Here is a 7416-nt window from a genome sequence, read left to right on the forward strand (position 1 = left end):
GCTACTGACTCCCTCTGTGACCTTGGGAATGAGGAAACTCAATCTCCTCAATCTTCTTACTTGTAAAATGAAGAGATTTTATCCAGTGACAGCTCTTCAACTTATGAGTTCTAGTAGGATGATTTGATGAAATGCTCTTAAGTGATTATTAAAAGAGTTGTGGTGAGAGTATGCAATGTACTTGACTTCAACATTTATCAGCTACCTACTGTGTAAGACAATGTGCTAGATACTGAAGATCAAAGAAATAAAGTTCTTGCCCTCAAGAAGTTTCAAAACTAGGGTGATAGGCACTGAGGGATACAAAGACAAAAATTCAAAAGTCTTCACTTTCAAGTTGCTTATATTCTACTAAAGAAATTCAGTGTAAACAAAGCAATTAGAAGAAGAGAGTAATTGATGTGGGAGGATGAGATAAAGCCTTGAGAAACATGATTGTAGTAATGAGTGGGACATGGTGCTCACACAAAGGAGAGGAAAAGGAGGGAGTCACACAGGTAAGAGGAAAACAGCAAAGAACAAGCAGAGAATTTCTAGAAAGGTTGTGTAGTCAACAATGTAAAAGGCTGCAGAGAAGTCAATAAAAATGACAACCAACAAAAGGCTACTGGATTTAGAAGTTGTAAGATTTCAGTAGATTTTGGAAGACCTATTTAAGCAGATATGGGTTTGGAAGCCTAATCACGAGAGTCAAGAAATAAATGGCGGTGAGGGAGTAGAATAACCCAGAGCAAAGAACTATTTCTAGGACCTTGGCAGTGAAAAGGAATAGAGTCAAATGAAGGGTTTTCTTGTATTTTGGCTTTTGTGTGTTTTGTTTTACTAAAAAATGGCAAAGATGTCTTTGTATATATGTTTGAGGACTGAATCAGACCAGTGATCTAACCAATGCAAAGGCCTCTAGGAGGCCAAACAGATTGGCACTTTCACTAAAATTTAACATTTTGGACAGTTGTCCAGAGATCAAGTCACTTATTAGCAGTCACATCTCCAGGCTTCCTTGGGAGTAGATCTTGAACAGTTTTGAACTCCCATTGCCTTTACATACTAGGAACAAACAAAATATTTGCCTAGTATTTCTAACTGAGGCTACCTCTTTTTCCACTCTGCCACATTGCCTCTCTTATATAATGTGATATAATAAGCACATATATTGTATGCTTGAGGGGCAATGTAATTTAATAAGTAAAACTCTAGACTTTGAGTGAGAAAGACCTGAATTCAAGTGCTGCCCTGATTAATGTAGTTGTGTAATAATGAGCAGATCAATTAGAGACTCTACTAGAGACAGCTGGATGGCCCAGAAAATTACAACTGGAATCAGGAACACCTGAGTTCAAATGAGGCCTCGCACACTATTTATGGGCAAGTCACTTAACTTTTAACTCCTTCAGTTTCTTCAACTGTAAAACAAGGATGTAAAATGTAAAATGGTTATTGTAAGAACTAAATGATGTCTTATTCATCCCTAACACTTATTTGGTTATTAAAAAATGATTATTTCTTTCCTTCCTTTTTCTCAGTGCTCCAGACAACTCACTTAGAGCTCTAGAAAAACTGTTTCCCAATCAATGGATGTGGTTTTGACATTTTTGCAGTTCTCCATATTAGTGAAACTACAGGCCTAATATATATTTAATCACACATATATCATTTAGAGAAAGTGAATTTGGTATGTTGCAAATTCAGGGCTTCAACTATATACATTAGTAAGAGTATAAATGAATAGGGACTTTGAAACATCAAATTTTAACAAACTATTTCACTGAGCCCAGGCCAGGATGGAAGTACTTGTACAAAAATGCAAAAAAAAGTAAAAGGAATCAAAGGAGTAGTAAGAACATCTGGTTTATGTGAAAAATGTGATTGGGAATTAGTTACTTGTGCAGTCTGGAATTGAGAGAGACAGATGACAATCGGTTTGGTGACTCAAATGTCTTTTTTCTTTCCCTTCAAAATGCTTACTTTAATACTTTGATGAATCAGTGATCAAGCCAATGTGTTTCTTCCTTCTCCTAGGGCAGATTGTGAACCCTCCACATTTTCCCAGACTGTTCTTTCCTCATCATTTCTCTTCCAAAACATCTTCCATTGAATCTACCCACTATTCTAGAAGTCATCCTCTTATAGGTATCTTGGCAGGGTTGGAGGAAGGTAATATTTGGGCTATCCATCAATCATCTTTCATTTTTGTGACATGACTGGTCTACATCCTTTTCTTCAAAGATGTGCTTCAGGTCACTTTTTACATAAAACTTAGTAAAAGAAAATAGTATAGTTTTCATATCTAACTAAAAGCATTTCCATTTGCCCTTGGAATTTCTGCAAGTAAAACTTGTGTGTAGCCAAGCTTCTCCATAATTCAAGACATCCTCACCCAAAGAATATTAGTGCTAAATTACCCCCTCACCCACTCCCAAAAGGGAGGAAGAAAACATTTAGGATGATGTTTATTAGAAAACTTATAAAAGCAAGAGTACTCTACCCTATGCATTTTAAATGGTGGAAAGGCCAGTCCTTTATTATTAACCACATGTTTTTGTATTGACAGTGGGTCAACATAAAGACTGATAGGATAAAGAAAGCTTAGATAATTTGGAGTGCAAAATCTTAGTGTGATGAGGCTGTTTAAACCTTCAAAATAGGAATGAGAAACTAACATAATATAATAACATATGTATCTATAGTTAAATTCAAAGCACTGGAGCCCTGCTGTTTTCTTTACTAAGTTATGGGGCTCTTTAGAGGAGTGATGAAGTAAAACACATGCGTAGGCAACAAATTACTGATTAGGGTTTATCTCCATAAAAAGCAAAATGGGGTTGACCAGTTGCAGTTCTTTAATAAAGCATAAACAAAGAACATGGGGGCACTTTGATGATCCTCAATTCTGTTTTTGTTTGACAATTTATCATAGAATTTTAAATAAAAAAAACAAATTTTCAACAATTAATTGTTAAATGTTTTGTTAGATAGGTCTATAGATGGGGAGAAAAAGAGTGTGTGTGAGAGAGAGAGAGAGAGACAGAGACAGAGAGAGAAACAGAGAGAGAGAGAGAGAGAGAGAGGTGGATAGAATGTGTAATAAATGTTTATAATATGCTAGCACCATGATAAATTCTGGAGGTAGAAGATACAAATACATACAAGAAAGAAAGATGGAAAAATAGTACTGGAGCTCAAAGATCTTACATTCTAATCATATGAGAGGCCAGATACAATGATTATAAGTCATAAATTCACTTATCAGAACCTTGCTTCTCACAGGTATAGTCCAAAGCTGGAGGTTGTGAGGGAAATGGGAAGGAACAATAGACAAAGTAAAGGCAACATAGTTTGGAGATTGTTGGAAAATGAGGATGTACCTAAAAAAGACCCTGGAACTGCTCATATGTGATTCACATTTATATTTTCTCATATTTTCTCCAGTTCACCTACATTTTTTTCATTATTGTTCTTTTCCCCCTATTGTCTATATTTCAGCATTCCATTCCCAATTCCAACAGGCAGGAGTTGACCCCTAATATGAGACAGACCATATCCTTCTCATGAGATTTTGCTAAGTGGAAAAGTGGTTTTGTGCCATTAGACATAGTCTCAAATTCAACATGACCTAATTCATTGCCACAAGCCATTTCTCATAAGCTTGGAATACATTATCTTCTCATCTAAGCTTTTTCAGAATATTTCTTTCTTTAAGGCTCAGCATAGGTACCACTGTGATGTGGTTAAGGTCTCGTCTTCTTCCTAAATTTTTCCTAAAACACTTTATCTGAATATTGCATTTGCCATCATCACAATCTACTTTTTAGTATATTTATATTTTTACATGTTCTATCCATTGCTCTCCACCCTGCCCCCACTCTATTTCTTAGCTACTGACAGATTATTTTAATGATTACCACTTTATAATATAGTTTGAAATCTGGAACTGCTAGGCTGCCTTCCTGAATTATTATTATTATTATTATTATTATTATTATTATTAATTTTCTTGATATTCTTAACCTCTTGTTTTACAGATGACTTTTGTTACTATTTATATGTGTGTGTGTGTATATATGTGTGTGTGTATATATGTATATAGACATATATATGTATATGTATATATATATATATATATATACACATAATTCTTTGGTAGTTTGATTGATATGGTGCTACTAAGTAAAATAACTTAGAATTGTCCATTTTATTATATTTCCTTTGCCTACTCATGAGCAAGTACTGTTTCTCCAATTGTTTAGATCTGCTTTTATTTGTATGAAAAGAAAGTTGTATAATTGTGTTCATATAATCTCTGGGTTTGTCTTGGCAGGTAGATTCACAAATATTTTATATTGTTTGCAGTTATTTTAAATGGAATTTCAATTTTTAACTTTTGCTGCTGAGTTTTGTTGCTAATGTAGAGAAATGCTGATTATTTTGTTGAAGCAACTTTGCTGAAGCTGTTAATCATTTCAATTAGTTTTTTAGGTGATTCTCTGTGGTTCTTAAGTGCACTATTACATCATCTACAAAGAGTGATAGTTTTGTTTCCTCTTGCCTATTTTTATTCCTTCAATTTTAGCATGTTTTAAAGAGACTTCATTCTATCTTTATTTAATTCTCATTTTTCCATTTGTTTAAAGAAAAAGAAAAGAAAAAATACTTCCCTAAAAAACCTTCCCCTTCAAGGATCTCTGCTCCATGCAGGTGCAGTTTAAGCTAAGCTGCTTTTTAATAAGCTTGTAAAATCACCTACCTTGTGGTGATTTTCTTTTGATTTTTTTCTTTTATTTTGATGAAAAAATGTAGCATGAAAGCAAAGTTTCCACTTCTTTCTAATTAATCACTGGTTAAATTCCTTTTTATCAGGGCACAGACCTCAAATGAGACTTTTTTTTTAGAACTTTCTACAAAGCAAACAACCTTTAAAAATGTAATACACTTTGTATTTGGCTAACAGAAACATTATATTGGGAAATTATAAACAGGACAGAGTAACCAGGGTGATTGGAGAGATAGCTAACTTCTCCCTTCTATACACAGCATGCATCACATAAAGCCCCCACTGAATAACGAGAAAGATAAATGCTTGATCATATAGCATTGTATCAACACAGAATGCTATGAAAATTTAAAAGCATGTAGTGTTTTCTTTGATAAGCCCAAGTATGCTGGGAAGAAGGGTAGCAAAAATTAAACTAACAACACCCAGAGAATTTAAGCAGGGTTATCTAAATCCAATGTGCATCTGAAAGAATTAAATTAATGGAAGACTTCTTAAACATATTGCTTGAAATATGCTAATAAGAGATTGCATTAACTTAACACTAAGTTTTCTGCCAAAGTAATGCTATATTTTAAAAGTATTTAAATGGACACTCCAACCACCTCCACCTCCACATTCTAGAGGTATTGGAAGTTTTTATTTTGTTTTGTTTTGTATTTTTAGATCTAAGTTATGTTAGCAATTGTATTTTTAAAGATAGAGACTTAATTATAGCTACCAATCTAAATAACAAGTGGGAAAGATGATTGTTGAATGGTCTGGTAGGCAGCATAGTGTAGCAGATAATGAACTGAATTGTGATCCAGAAAAATCTACATTCAGGTTCCATCTCTACACATACTGACTGTGTGACCCTAGGTAACTTTGTTAGGAGCAAAATTCTAACCCTTCCTCCCATCCAAGTTAGGATAGTTTTTCCTTAAATGGTACTAAGCCCTACTTTGAGACTTGGTTGCCTTAGAGGACTAAAGGCTCAGAGAATTGATGTGATTCCCCACCACCAGAGTATAAAGTAGTGACAAAAAGCTAGGGGAAGAGGGGAGTGGTGCCTGATCCTTGGCTTATGGATCATAACATGTAATTTAGCAAGGTAACTTCACTTATCTCAATCAACTTGAGGTTTCCTGTATACCTACCCTTATTGAATATCCTTGTGCTGATATGTCTAAGTAAATCTCCCTTTTCTAACAGTTTTGCTGCAATATTAAACATAAATTACCAGAGGACAATTGTGAGTTAGTCCAAGCCCAGCAAGGCATTTAACTTTTCAATGTTCTAGACCAAGTCTAGATGAGTTTCAAAGGACGTACTCAACAGTAATATGCAGGAAATATCCTTATCTAGGGATTTCCTACATCAATAAAATCACAAGTCCAGTCCTTACCCTGTTACTAACTTACATTCATAAGAAACAGTTTAAAAATTAAAACTGAGCATAAAAAAGAATTTAATAGTAACCTTATTCTGGGACCTAGAGTGAAAATCTAGCTTCTGTAAGTAAGCTAAGGTGATACCTCTGGTGCCTTTTCAAAGACTAGTCTCGAATATGAGTTCTGTTTTAAACGTTGAAGTGAATATTTAAGAGCTTACCTTAGCATGTAGTGGCGATATGTGAGATATGTTCTGGACCATAACTTTAGGTTAATAAGAGAGAATAAGTTAAACTAACCATCCTAAAGCAAAATTGCAGCCTCAAAGGTAATAGATACCTACTCAATAGAGATCTTCAGGCAAAAGCTGAAAAAGCATGTTAGGTATGTTCTAGAAGGCATTTTTATTCACTTAATGAGGAGAATGGCTGACCTCTGAAGTTCCTTCCAATTCTGACTTTCTTTAACCTATGAAATTCAATGGTGGTAGGCGCTGAAAGGTTAAGAATAAGGCATATATATAATCAAGAAACACCCAAAGGAGCAGATTCTTAGTTATATGCTATCTATAATGCAAATAGAAGAAATAAGGACTGCTAAAAGATAGTCTACAATGTCTTCAAAGGATAGATAAGCATGAGACATCATCTTCCTACCACTTCCTTTGTAATTTTAAGGCAGTGCTTAGGAAATTAGGTAAAGTGTTATTGCTGTAGTTTCTAGATACCTGACACATTAATCTGATTTCCCTAGCTGACTTTTGCCTATTTTTTTAAGGCAATTGGAGTTAAGTGACTTGCCTAGAGTCATACAGCTGGTAACTTTCAAGCACGTGATCTGAGGTCGGATTTGAACTTAGGTCCTCCTGACTTCAGGGCCAGTGCTCTATCCACTGCGCCACCTAGCTGCCCCGATTTTTGCCTATTTTATCAAAGGTTGGATTGAAGGAGACACAGTTTAAGGAAGTAGAATAGAAGAAAAGAGGAGAAAAAGAAGTTGGGTATTTTTGCCACTTCCTTGAATAAGGGGGTGTCATTAGCCCCATCCGCCCCATGGAAGGTACACATGTGCACATCTCTTAAGAAAGAGAACTCATGGCCTTCTCTAGATCTAGGTAAGGTGAACATTCAGTATAGTGAAGAGATGCCTGTTGAAAGGTTAACTTAGTCATGCACAAAACAAACACTGAATAGAAGAGAAGTTGACATTCAAACATCACTACAATTCATTCTATTTTATGTAATACATTCTGCAAAATCACTTTGATCTTAC

The sequence above is a fragment of the Phascolarctos cinereus genome, unplaced genomic scaffold (assembly GCF_003287225.1).
Source record: "Phascolarctos cinereus isolate Bilbo 61053 unplaced genomic scaffold, phaCin_HiC Scaffold_5;HRSCAF=322, whole genome shotgun sequence".
NCBI classification, from domain to species: Eukaryota; Metazoa; Chordata; class Mammalia; order Diprotodontia; family Phascolarctidae; genus Phascolarctos; species Phascolarctos cinereus.